The following is a 15114-nucleotide window of genomic DNA, read 5'->3' as shown; positions in this document are numbered from 1 at the left end:
ATTCAAGGATGCATTCATCGAGCATTTGAGCTTGAATCATAAAATGAGACGTTCAATTCCATGATAAACCATTAAAGGTTTATCAAGATTTTTCAGTAGTATTCGTTATGAAAACAAACTTGAGATTTGATGATGGAAGCTGTATGAGTGAATTATTAAAAGCATTATTTATCTTATAAGAGAATTTATCACATATTTTTTATGGTTAGAACTTAACTTACTCAATAGAATTATTTATATTTTTCTTGCCTAGGGCTTTATTCCGGTAATCTGTTCAATCCAGTGATTCTACTACTTAATTTCAGCGTAATAATTCTTGTAGTGTTCTCCAGTGGAACAGATTTTCATTTTTCAACCATGGAGAAAATAAAAATAATTCATGTTACAAAAGTGATTCAATACAGTAATTCTATTACTTAATTCCATAGTTTACTTGTAACATCGTAATTCTAGCCGGTAAAAACTGGTGCAGAGAACGTATAGGAACTACTTTAGAGAATTTATTGATTTATTGAACTGTAAAATTTTATGTTGCTTATTAATTCTTATTATAGATTTATAATGTTGAGATGTTGGGAAATCCACTTCCTGTTCGAAAAGATGAGACTATCTGATCCTTGGGTAATCGACAGAATTGAAACCAAGGGAACAAACCAAAAAAGAAAAATAAATTTCATCCGAATTGAAGTAGAACGTTAGAATCATCATGATATTCCGAGTGAGAGTTGGAATTCGCTACATTTGTATTTGTTGCTCCATCTGCGACAGTATTAAAAATAATGAGATTTTAAATCCTTCGAATATAAGATGATGTATTATTCTGTCAGAGAGCGGAGAGAAGGCATTCGAATACCTTGAGACGCTTATACTTGGAATTCTTTCTCTTGATTCAATCAAGATCGTATCTGCATTCAAAAATGAAATAACACAGCCTTAAAATTGTATTCCAAACGAATCGTGGAATGATTCAGAAAATGAAATTCATCTTACTGATATTATGGAGGCGATTCATAATATCTGGATCAAATTTTTCATGTTCTTCTTACTCGAATTTTTGCTTTTACTGCGTAAATTTTTCACATTGCGTATCAATGTGACCAGAAGTTCATTCATTATCAAGAATGAATGAAATTTTCAAACTCAATCATGCACTGGATACATTAAAATTAGCTGAGGAACTTATAACCAACTTCATACCTGAGATAAATAGACTGTAGAGTTTTATCTATGAGGTATATTTATTGAAGAGAAATATAAACTGAAGCATTTGGAAAGATAGTGGATTCTACTACTCTACTATTCGCAAGAGAACTACCCACTAGATATTCAACCAAACATGTTTCTTGACAACACATTAACATTTCTCATAGTGAGTCATGTAACAGCCATGCAATATGTGATCTCATGATAGCTGCAGTATGTAACTACTGCACCGGTAACAGGCGCTGAACTCAGAAAATGGCTGCGTGACGGTGTTACTCTGCCAGTTCTGACCAAGTTGTAAGTTATGTACAAAATTCAGATCTCACATATCATTATCATGCTTCATCATGATTTTGATGCCATGGTAGCTAGAGGTGGTGAAATTTCATGGTAAAACTAAAAGTATATTATAACATAATAATAGCTGATAGCCTGCTTTATTTCTTCAAAAGCTTTAAGCAAAAACTTTTGAATGATAATTGAACATAATGATACATGTGAGAATATAGATGATCACAGAACTCTAAATCGATAGATATCATACAAATAAAGTAGGCTCATTATATTTTTTCATGAAAACACAGACATAATATTATTCTATCATACAATCAACAAATCAGATAATTACATGGATATTGATTTTCAGGTGCGATAAGTTTACATAAAGTAATCATCACTCCAACAACTAGCCTTAAGAGTTGATTTTAGGATGATATAGATGTGAAAATCTACTATATGAAGTATGAACGAAATCTTTATCAACTACTAAGTCATCATTTGGCCATGTATTTACACACAACGAATTTACGTTAAGAATACTGGAAGGGATGATAATTGGACAAAGAGCTCGTGGAAGACCCCGGCTATAATATTTGAAGCAAGTAACCAAAAATATAGGGATTCAGAGCTACATCCACCTGAAAAGTACAGCTCTGGACAAAAAACAATGGAAAGCTGCCTACCAATCAAATGATTGAAGCTAAAGAAAGAAAGAAAGTCATCTTAATATGATTATTAATCTCTTTGCATAATATGGACGTATAAAGTTTATGTATGTAGTAATTCAATGAGACATGAGTTTTAATGTTGCATGATGCATGTATCACATGACCTGTTCAGCATTCAATCATAGCCAGCAGTCTGAATTGTCCCCGTTCTAGAAGAGGTATACACTTAGGCTGCACGTATCATGTGACAAGGGCAATATTTCATCTGATTCCGTGTTGCTCGTACTAACTAGACCTATTAGATAACCTGAATAATGTCTCCAAGGCTAGATTTGTTTCTTCCGTTCGTCTTCAATCTTCTATAAAATTATTGAAATTAATTGGATTACAGGACAGCGCAAGGTAACCTACACTTAAACTGAAAGATTAATGCGTTTTCTTTTGTTTTTTATTTGACAATACAAGAAGAATATGCAAATTCAGAAACATAATGTAAATCTATAAGGTCAAAACACTAACTGTCAAGCTATACACGCTTCCTTGAACTTGTGTTTCAGATTACAATTTATTGAGTTGCAAGTAAAGTTGAAAAAATAAATGTGAAGATTTTTCGAGCCGATTAACTAGAAAGTATGATTGGAATATCAAGATTCTAACTGAAAATCAATAAGAACAATACATTTAAGAGCTGGACTATTATGAACCCCATTAGAGAGATCCTAAATGGTGACATGAGACAAGGAGGTGTGATGGAGGTTGAGGTCAGGTCTGGCGTTCATTAACTTCAGTGTAAATGACCCCTAAATACATTAATCCTGAGTTTGTACAATGTCAGGCTGGAAGGGAGCTTGGGACAATGTGCATTGTTCCTTGGAGCCATGGAAGCTTTCAAGATTACTGAAAGCAGACACTTACCTAACCATTAGGATGGATTGCTTTTGATCCACAGTTAGCCTACTTTACTATTTCTGACAAAGCCTCCAATGAATAAAGAGCTCCATGCTACAAAATTGGGGATTTTATCATGTTTCCTCAGATGCTGTATGAAATGTGATTAGAAGCTTGCTTACATGGCAGAATAATGGAAATGTTTTCATGTGGAAGGCTTCAAGTTCATGAAAACCTATTATTCAAAATTTATTCATTTTTTACCTATCATTTATTGATTTCATGGAATGAAAAACTCAACATGTTCATGTACGGTACCGTAACAAGGACTAAATAGGATTAAAGTGACTTATAATAATTTTGATCCTAATTTGATTCTTATCATCCTAGGTTAATTCCAAATATTCAGTCAACATTTGATGCAAAATCATATTCAAGATAAGTACATTGTTACATTTTTTGAATGCTAAAATGTAGAGCAGAAATTGTCCATGAAAATGGTCAACCAAGAAGGTGTGAAACCAATCTAAATTCATGGGTTGTGCTTGGTGACGGTCATTTGCAAACACTAGTTCAAATATTCAAGTTGATGCGTTGTCGGTCATCCATCACAAGACTACGAAGGGTAAGTGACAAGTGTTGCGAGGAGGGTGAGGTCTCCCAGGGGACGGGAAACAAGAAAGTTGGCCATTGCGAAATGAGATAAAGCGGTAACTCACCGTTTAGTTTCGGGCGGGCGCCCGTCCACAAATTAAAACCCAACTCTGGCCACTGCGAGGTGGGAGCTGTTTACTTTCGATCTGGCCGAACCGAATCGATGCTAGAGGCCAAACAGACCACTATGATGAAGAATACAAGCATCCAGAATGTTGTTTTCGCGAGATTACGAGTTGGCTGGCTGGTCGCCCAACGCCCAGCAACCTATCTCTCTCAAAACATAACCCAGAAATGCATGATCGTGTAACATGGCACATGACCAGGTAAGGGTTGCTGAGAATTAAATTTAATCGCTGCGAACGGTAACATGCTGAGGGCTGGTTTCGCTCACAACATTAACCCCTTCTCTAATTACTGACAACTCAAAGTCATTCCAACTATTATGGAGCTCCTACAAGGATAACTGCGTTATTCCGGGGCAAGGTTCAAAAGTCGAATCGATCGAACTGAGACCTACTCAGGAAGCTTTCTGCAATGGAATTCGTGAATTCTCAACTATATAGAAATATCAGGCTCACTTATCGTTTTATCCACATTATCGAATATTTTATTAATAGAGACAACAAGTGGAAACCCATTTTGCCTCCTACACATAATACAATATATTGAGCATGTTATACAATTTTAAATACAAAGAAGATGAAAAATTAATGAAATATACTTAATATAAATATATAATAGAACTACAAGACTTAACCTATTTCGGACTATGTGTAACCCTATCTAAATTTTGAAAAGAAAATCTTACTTTTCTCTCCCTATCATTTTGATGATGCACTCAATGTATGAATGGATAAAGAATAAAATAATAATCAATAATTAATTATAAATATAAAAATGAAAAAGAAGAAAGAATGTCTCTATAAACCCGAAAATGAAAGGAAATGATTATAAGGAAAGGAATTTAATCGATATTTTTTATAATATTATATGCTCTATTCGAATAAATAATTTTGACTTTTAAAACACGTGTCTGAAATCCGATAGAACCTGTTCATTTATTTATTTAGTCATTCTTTTGTTCATCTCTTTAGGTTATGAAATGGAATAACCCATTCTTATCACAATCAAAGTTTCAATGACACTGATCCATCGTCATTGAATAATCGTGAAATTTGTTAGCAGCTGGCATGGTCGAAATTGAAAGTGGTGATAACGCTTAACTCACCTTGAGAATGCATTAGAAAGCTTCTTCCTCACACCATCGCTGGAAGCCAAGCCATTGTCGAGGAAATGGAACGCAACAAGTTCTTATATTAATTTCTTACGCTAGATATTTCATTCTTATTCTCACTGATATTATAATCCCGACTCCATGTTCAACAGACTCTCATAGCTGGTATTTTATTTCGTTTCAAATATTTCAATGCTATATTGCAGGCAATAATGATGCTCGCCAAGATTAAAGAAGAGTGAGCTTCACTTTATATTTTTGAAGCGATAGATTTTGAAAGGAAAAAGAAAGTCAATGAAGGAAACGAGAAATTTTGTAGCACTTGCTCAAAAAATAATATTTGCTCCCACCAGGAGTTCATAGAATAATCAGTATATATGAGTGTAGTTAGTTCTTGAAAAGGCTTCTATGATAATTTTATTTTGTCATTATACAAAGTATAATTTTCAATTATTTCAAAAGCATGTTCTTCAGATAATTCGTGATATAAGTTGGTTGTAATTGTGGAAAACGATATCAATTCATTTATTCATTTATTCATCCATTAACAATAATTCATTACAATATTTGGGATGAATCAATTGGCATTCCCGAAATTGTGGATATTCCATACAATAAGGCGATTGATTCTATTACGGTATTCAATTAGAAATGACTGATTGTTATCAGACGATGTATTTCCTGTAGTACATTTGCTGAAAAAATAGCATTGACAATATTCTATCACCCTTAGCGATAGATATTTTCATGGAGAGTGAAGCTTTAAGACAACCCATATACTTAAATATTATAAATTCTTTACGCATTCTCAATCTTTGCAACCTATCATACCTATTCATGCAACCTATCATGACTATTTAAAATCAACGTTGTCACAGTAAGAGTATCGAAAGTGATAGAGGTATATATAGTAGCGAGATTCAATACAGAAGACTGATATAGGATATCGGAAATCTGATTGGTCGACACGGCTCTGTACGACGAGATGTTGAGGGGATAAGGTTGATAATGAAGAGAGCCCGAAATTGGAATAGTAGAACCCAATTTGCCACGTAGTTGGAGCATCGCAAGTGATCTGCCGGGAGCCGTGCTCGATCTCGATCTCGATCGATGGAACACTGCAGTGAACACAATCACTCAGCAAGCGAGGACGTTCCACTCAACCCTTCACCCCCACCCACACACACGCACCTCCACACATCTACATGAAACTTCCACTGGAAAAAAGCCTGAAAACCTACGTGGCCTTTATTGGAGCACGTGGTACGTTTTCATGGAATTTCTCAGTATCACGACATCAACCATGCAGCCCCAGCTTCACTAGTTCAGCACAGTACAGCTTTCCCTATCCTTTGTATGCGATTTGTAGTGTGATAACAGGCCTACAGTAGAGAACATGAGAACGTTACTTTTCTGCTGTTTTCCAGTGAACCAATCCTTCCATGTGATTATTTGTCGTTTGAAGAAGACAGTCCATCCGTTCGAAGGACACAGAGTTTTAGGGTTGTGTGGCAGAGAGGACCTGGAGTTCTAACTCCGCCTATTAATCAATCAATCAATCCCTCATTCTCCAACTGGTATGAGTCACTATTTTTCTTGATAACATTTCCCCCATAACAGTTCTTTAGATCACGATCGCATATGTAAGTCATTTCTCAGTCAAAAGCTATTAGTTTATATTTTCCGAAATAAAACTGGAACGTTAAGGAGATAATAAAATACATATATTTACACACTCAATAGAGTTTAGATTTCTAAATTTACTCACCACTCATTTGGTTGGATGCTCATATCCGTATGCTGTTATGTTGTGTATCTATCTTGTTAATAGTAATTATAATTTATATCGATTAGTAACCTTGTATCTGATGAGAACCAAAATACGAATCAACAGGATTGCAAGTAGATAAGATATCGCTATCCCCAAGTAGATCATTATTCTTTAAATGAGTTGTGTCCACATCTTGTATTCATTAGATTGAAGTAAAAAATAATAATTATTGTCTCGGTCGGCGATCAATTTGAAGGGATTGTCATTGAAATTGGAGTAGAATGCCGTGGACTTGAGGCTTGGCACTGGATTTAATGGTTTCGCGGCTATTTCTGACAAGACACAGAGCAGCGCCTGGTCATGTAGGCGGTCCCAATTCGAACCCCCCCCCTCCCGTCATCGTCGTCTGCGACATCTTTCACATAGCAACACACATAAAACAGCGATAACTAGATACGAAAACAAGGAGAGAACGATTTCTACGATGATCATTTACAGAACAGCGTCTACCGCTTTAAAAAGCTTCAGTGCTATTCACAACCCGCGAACTTCGAGCAGCTATATACGCTTATCCCATAAAAGAACATGAGCCATGAAAATTTTACTTCCGCTTTTTCCCAATAAAATACATTTTTTTTTGTGGTGATTTTATTATTTATCATGTGCTTGTGATTCCATCATTACTTCATCTGTGAAGTTCATCAATCATCACCAATCACCATCAAAACATCCAAACTGCTTCATTTATGTAAAAGGTAATAAAATACTTGTTTATAATAATCTCTGTTGAGAATCTACTCACCCATGAATTGATCACTGATGCTATAAAAATAACAAAAGTGATGAATCAGTTATCAAAAATTCAAATAAGTTATCATTTCAAGAATTAATGATTGATTATTTCAATTTAATATTGTCTTCTTTGATCGCCTGAATACAACTCATTTCCTTGATTTCTTGATACTACGTCACATTTTATATTTTGTTGAGTCTGAACGTCAAATGATAATAATAATAATTCAATGGGTTATGTGGAGGAATCTGTTATCAAACCCACAATTCATGTGACAGGAAAGGCTTCCAAAAACCACATCCACTGATTTTCGTCCCACTCCAAGAAATATCTGCTATCATTTCACATGTATGAGATTTGAAATAAGAAGTAATCCATCGTCGGATGAGATGTTTGCTGTGATATCGGTTGTGAGAAGGTAGAATTGCTAATGGATTACTCGAAGCCTCAATTTGGAAGCAAACAGAATGAAATTTGAATAATATACAAGCACTCTACTGATTTAGATGTCTCGAGTTACTCGGATTTTTATCCACTTCAAGTTCTGATAGCCTTCAGACATATTCATATTCTTCTCAGTTCCTGACTTGATTATTTCATTCAAGTTTCATTCTAGGCCAAGTGCCAACAACCATACCCTTCACATCAGCTGATCGTCAGAAAAACTTGCATCATAAATTAATGATTGGGGGATTCTAGAATGTTTCTCGTGATCGAAACCTAATCGAGTCTTAAAGCAAATTAAAGAAATACTCATTCTACTTTTGCTACTTCTGAAAATTCATCTTCAAAGTTACTGTCTATTTTTATCTTATTCAATTTCTCCCCCTTTCTTCATCACGTTTGAATAAAGAAGATTCTGACTTGTTTTTCAACCTCAGGTCAAAGTCAGGGTTGATCATTTGACAACCAATCTGAAATGCTGAAATAAAATCTAGATCTACAATACTATGACATCAATTACTTTCGTGTTGAGAGTGGTCGATTTCACACCTTCTGTTCCACATTGGAACTATACACATTATAATTCAAATAGACTAATCCAGCATGAAGGAATTCAAAATCCAACATTAGTTTATTAACTACTTCACTATTGTGAATCATTGTCCCTTACAGCGAGTCAGTTAAATTTCTATAAAGATTATCACCCTTCTCTCCGTGTCGTTTTGCATCCACAGTCAGAATAATTCTCTGTGAAGTGAGTGTTAATGAATAAAGTGAATCAAATAGAAATGGAGTCTCCCAGTAAATCTCGTATTTAGTTGGAGAATTGGAGCTGGACGGTGTTGGATGCTCAGAACCTCATCATCTGCTCGAGTTAACAGAGAGCAGAGCAGAGCAGAGCAGAGCAGAGCGTGCAGTCTATAACGCCTCCACCATGAATGGAGTGTGATTTCCTGTTCAATAGCATGTCTGCCAGCATCCGATTCCCATTTAGTGCCCTGCTGACTGAGTCTACTGCGATAACAAGCTATTTTACAGTTGAGATGACATTATTGCACGAGTTGTTATTTCAACGCCCAATTATTTATAGTAGATAATAACAATTACAGCAGAACAGTGCTTAAGATTCATTTAATTGCTACAGTATGATCATGACCAAGACAATCTTCATTTGGCTAAATTCTATGACCTCTCCACTTATGTATTTTTATATTATTTTTCTCAAATAGTATGATTCTTCGAATTCAATCGATAAACTTACATTTATATGAAATAATTATAGATTATGAATCTGTTGATGAGATTGAAGTTGATCAGTAATATTTCTAACATTTCATTTGAAATTTCTTCTATTCTATACTAAATTTATTTTTACTTCACACTATTGTTGTGAGTATATTATCAGTTCAAGTTGATAACGTGCTCGAAATAATAATTCTGATGGGAATAAAGGAATGAAATACTGGATCATTGTCAACCACTGTTGAGTACATAATTATGAATTATATAGAATTGAAGGAGATGGAAAATGGAAATGATCATAAAATGTTCAATATATTTCAAAATTCCACCCCATACATCTTGATTTGTACATCTCAAAGATGCCTTCAGAAGTAGAGAAATGACCACGTTGGAGCATAAAGATAAGAGTGGAAAATGATTCTTTACTACGTAGTTTCTTCCTTATTATTTGTATCTCAGCCTTCACTTGACTCAGGTTTTATGGAAGATTGATGCAACAGTTTTGATCCATTAATAGTGCAGGACACGAGATCAATTGCCGATATTGCAAAGATTGAACGTTGAGTCTTTCTCACAAAGATGATGCGGCTTTTTTCTACCAGTGACTTTTGTATTTGGATGAGCGTTTTAAAGAGCTGGTTGCCATTAATCTCCTCACTATCGACGAGAGCGAAGTCTATTTCTTTCCGTTTTTCTCTCTTGCATGACTTGGATAGAGGGCGGAGCCATGCAGGCGGAAGAGGAAGAGGAAGGACAAAGAAGATAAGGAAGATAGGAAAGAGAATAGCGATGAGAAGCAATCAACTTCATAACCCATATCCTCGGACGGCCATAAAATTGATCAATTTCCTTGGAGGAACCGGAGTAGTCTATTCTTGGAACGAGTCCCTCTTTAAATCCAAGATAGCTTCCATGAAGTGGCAGTTACAGTTATAGCCTACAAACATTTCCTATCACAATGCAATAATGCGTGCGGTTGTATACTCTGAATGATTAGTGTTTTTACATGGGACTTCCATACCATTATACCATTAAAATGCGAAACTGCTATTGTAATTTTGTTAAACAGTAGGTATTTTTATTTAATTTTCTACGCTGATTATGGCGTCAGTTTCACTACTTATACATGTTTCTGCTACTTATATTTCCTACACTTGTATGTCCTAGACTTTTGTGTGGTTGATGTGGAAGTTGATGAAAAGTGAATGGTCCCATAATGTTGAATTTCTCTTGAAGCGTTAGGAAGTGTTCAAAGCAATTCAATCAATAAGATCCAGTGGAGCTGTTCTTATCGGTTACCCAACCAACGAGAGCAGTAATTCCTCATTAATATCTTACCTGAGTGATCAGATAACACCCTAAACGTTAGGCAAATAATTTGTCACCCACAAGATTTTTCCCACTTTCACCCAATAATCACTTTTATACACCTATCTCCTTGATTAGACACGAGTTCCTTGATCCTCAATAACTCAAAAAATTAATGTTTCATCCATGATCTAGTGACAGTCTTTTTCCAAGACAGACTTGATATGGGAATAAAAACATAATAAGTATAAACCAGGATAGTATCCGTTTAGCGGACCGTTTCTATCAAGGAGTAATTTTATTCAATACCAAGTGCGGTCGATTTATTCCTATCAAAATGTTTCCATATGCATTGCTATCAAATTTGTTCAACAATTGTTTCATTTTTTCATACATTTCCTTAATCATCAACATAAGACATCCTCGAAAATATACCTTATTGGATGAAGGATATTTTAAAATATATGGGATTTCTGGAAAAAAATCACCACTGTATTAAAAGAAACAAATCAAATCCTTGAAAAATCAATTTCCTCTCTGTGATATTTTTCTCGTCTATAAAATTCCAGATACTCTGAATTCTCATTGAGAATCAGACAATCCGAAACAAAAAGAATATAAATTGCACAATATTGGTGGAGTATCTGGAAAGCTACATGTCAGGAAGAATATTCAACGATTTCCGTTTGTGATTTATGGACAAGTGAGAATAGACTGGAGGTTGGGTAAAGCGTTACCTAAATGGGGCAGGCTTGAGCTCGACACACCCTTAGAAAAATTGCAGCCCATTCGGTAACTGTTACTCGTGAGAACCATTCGCTGGATTTGGCGATACGAATGACGATCGTTTTTTGAAGCTCTGGATTAAACGGATTTCCTACACTTTCTTCAACTCGTGTTTACCGGCTAACTTCAAGCTTCTCCGGGAGCGTGTCATGAACAAGGACCGTATTCATTAATTTTCTCTTCAAATATCATACTCTATCAAAACGTTTTACAAGAAATGACTCATACTCATCAATCTCCATCGTGCTTAAGGTATTATTATCATTACCACTATTAGTTCCAAGCATGAATATAAAATACTATTGTGCATCTTAGCATAACTAATAGAATAATCCCACAGTTAATTATATTATTTAGACGAACATCATTTGTGAGAATCTTCAAAATGTTTTCTCAAGTTAAATGTAAACCTATTTTTGTTCAATTCCTATTTTTGCTATTAAACTGGATCATCATAGTTATTCAGCCATAGAATAGCAATTTCGTTCTTCAAACTTCAGTTGAATAAAGGTTCAGTATAATACAGTGTGAATATAGTTTTTAAACAGTGTAATAACGAAAGGTTCATCACTAGAAAAGGGAAAAGTACTGTTTAATTTGAAATTGATACAAATGAATCGTTGCGCAAATGATGGAAGACGTGTGTGTATCCAGCCAGCAGACGCCTGTTTTGTGTAGTCGGCGGATTTACTGTAGCGTTAAGCAAGCCGCGAGTAATGAGGATGGGGGGGAGCAGAGTTCGCATCCGTTTAGAAATTAGTTAAAACGCGTTCTGTTAAAGTGCTCTCCATTATTGTTGTGAATGGACCTTTATACAAGCGGACTCGAGCGTGAACTCAAGACTGCTCAAGAAACGCAAAACACTTGCATGGTAAACCTGAACACACATCCAGCAGTGTTTGTGTGAGGAGCTGGAATTTAGATGGGCGGATGATGGAAGCAAGCATGGCCTTTATGAATGCATGATGTGCTCGGCTATCACTGCTTCGTTTCAACGCAACGCAGCCCTTTTCCAGTTCGTCTCACTCGCACTTCCTTCTTCCTATTCTACAAATCTCTCATCCCCTCTTCGTTTTCTCTCTCTGCAACCAACATTCATTGCTCATACCCATCACGAGTTGAAACCTCTCCATCGCAGTCATTGCAGACGAGAAATAAACCGGTAGCGTTTTGATAGGGTGGGCCGGGTGCTAATTTGACATTTCAATCTTGTCTGTCGACATCTCCCGCTCGTTCTCTCGCCTATTCCATATCACAATACATTGTCTGTTCTGATTATATTCATTCATTCACTCTACACTTTGCACTCACCCCCCCTCCGCACTGACCCCCATAAATGCATTGAAAAAGGTGTGAAAATGCAGTAGATGTTGTGTTCAAGCCTAATGGATTTATTATGCAAGTTCGTCTGATTATTATCAACGAGCATCAGTTTCAAATTGTTTCTGGCTTTGAATGCCACACATCCCTTTAAAATCATTTAACCCTTATTAGTGGATACTTCTTATCCTATACTATTAAACGAGCAACTTCTGTTTATATGTTTAGATGTTTGGATGTTTAGATGTTTAGATGTTTAGATGTTTAGATGTTTAGATGTTTAGATGTTTAGATGTTTAGATGTTTATATGTTTAGATGTTTAGATGTTTATATGTTTATATGTTTATTTGTTTAGATGTTTAGATGTTTAGATGTTTAGATGTTTAGATGTTTAGATGTTTAGATGTTTAAATGTTTAGATGTTTAGATGTTTAGATGTTTAACTGTTTAGATGTTTAGATGTTTATAATTATGTTTGTATTTCACCGGATCTCGAAAACGGCTCTAACGATTCTCATGAAATTCAGAATATAGTAGTTTTATAATAGAAAGATTTGTTTGCACTAGGTCTCATCCCTGAGAAAATACGCTGAAGGACATTAAAAGGATAATTATTATTATCCTTGGAAAAACAGCTGGTAATAATTATTATTTCGTCGTCTGTTGATGATGGAAGTGAGTGAGCGAGTTCATGTGTGTGTGGGACTGTGTCAAAATTATGATTCAGCTGTTGAACTTTTGTAATCATTCAATCAATTGCAAAAAATCCGGGTTATTCTTAATCCTGATTAATTCCAGTAGGTCCATCTCTTTGAAATGGTCTTCTCTGATTTGGTTCACGTGAAATTAATCAGAATTAAAATTTAACCGGCTTTTGTGCAACCGGGCCTCTGTGAGGGAAATTTTTGCATTCCTCTGGGAATTAATAATCTCAATTTACTGTGATTGGATAAAACATTTCTGTATGAACTATGAATGTTATTATAATTTCTTCTTTCGTAATACATTTTTTATGCTATTGTACTCCAGAGCGAAGCTCGGTTCCCGATATTTATCCTATAGAGACTAATTACATTGATACCGTTTTTTTCCAATAGTCTCAATAGATTTTTAGAAATACCTTGAGAAGTCAATTATTTTATGGGCTTGGATGCCATGTAATTCGTATTCGATATGTATTCTTGGAAGAGTTGATAGCAGGCTATTACTACTAATCATTCAAATTGATGATGTTTTTATTGAGGTTTAACAGAATTCTCTCGATTTCTTCCATGATAAATCTAACTTTATCCCGTACTAAATTATCCATCACGTTCAAGAGAGATATTAGAGTTTCCTCGACAAGCGATCTAAAACATTTAAATTCAATTATTATTTATTATTTCTAGTGTGAGAGCTTGAAATTGTTCACATCACCTGTTCCAATTTTATTATCTGCTATTTACCTACATGGTAATAGACGCTCAGTGGAATAATGAGCTGTGAAAGAGGGTAATCTGAAAATACAAACAGAACAGCTTTTTTCCTTTAAATTAACTCTTATTTCAAGTAGGAAAAACTGGGACAGTAAAGTGTCGAAGTTACAGAAGAACAACAAACTTCCGAATGCTGGAGTTATTGAAAGTTTTCAGAATTTATTGATGTTTTCGGATTGGTGCAGAGGTGGGTATACTACTCCACTAAGAAACCAGCGCCATATTGCGGTAAGGGTCCAAGAGTTAAGTGTTCACATAGTTCTTGAGATAACGTGCAGCAAAGTTCGAGACCTCGTTAAGTTTGTTTTAAGTTAGATACTTTTTCCTTGCTTTGCATTCAGACAATGAATCACTTATTTCTACAATTTTCTTGAATGAATTATATATCTTCGAAGAAACGTTAAATCTTCCCTATTGTATATTATGAGCAGTGATGCGATATAATTCCTGTTCAAACCTCGAACGTTCTTAAAAGAATAAATAGTATCAATTAGGGCGACAGTGCTCAAATATCTTTCAATTCTTCATCTTTGAAGCTGAATTTGATTTTCTATGAACTTCATTCTCCTCAACGAAGAGTCGCTACAGTGAATTTGATGAAGTTCCATATTGAAATTCATGAAACATCTGAAGATAAATGTATGTGTGTCAGATAACTTGGAATGTTATTTTAAAAGATTTTTGTGTTTCGAATGGACACGTTAAACTGTCGGTCCCGGCTGCCTAAAAATCAGTCTTCAGGTCATGTCAGAGGTCCTGAAATTGATCAGTTGCGGCCTGAAAACTCTTACACCAGACCTGAGCCAGCCAGGTCACTCGATATTATAAGGTTTTTATAGATAATAACTACTATTCATATACTTATATAACTTCGAAATTTGCTTGATGACACATTTTTCCCTTCAAAAATCTGGAATTACTTTTCCAATTTCAAATCAATCTTTCAAGTTGCTCAAAAAATTTAACTAACACACATGCTAAATATATTATATTTTAAGGCAAGTAGAAAACTCTAAATTCAAGCAATATTTCCTGCTTTTCCAGA

The 15114-nt window shown here is 35.1% G+C and overlaps 1 protein-coding gene across 6 annotated transcripts in view; it reads left to right on the top strand.

The window, feature by feature from the left end:
- The window catches only part of LOC111044518 (inactive dipeptidyl peptidase 10), a 79495-nt gene that overhangs the window by 9490 nt on the left and 54891 nt on the right, over positions 1–15114 (top strand). For 2 of the 6 annotated variants that reach the window (XM_039424612.1, XM_039424609.1), the window contains exon 1: positions 7163–7455. The exons of the other annotated variants lie outside the window; for them this stretch is intronic. The gene's annotated coding sequence lies outside the window, so the exon portion shown is untranslated. Of the gene's footprint in view, positions 1–7162; positions 7456–15114 lie in introns of those variants that run through there. 6 annotated transcript variants of the gene reach the window in all.

The sequence above is a fragment of the Nilaparvata lugens genome, chromosome 3 (assembly GCF_014356525.2).
Source record: "Nilaparvata lugens isolate BPH chromosome 3, ASM1435652v1, whole genome shotgun sequence".
NCBI classification, from domain to species: domain Eukaryota; kingdom Metazoa; phylum Arthropoda; class Insecta; order Hemiptera; family Delphacidae; genus Nilaparvata; species Nilaparvata lugens.
This window is presented reverse-complemented; position numbering and strand designations above follow the sequence as displayed.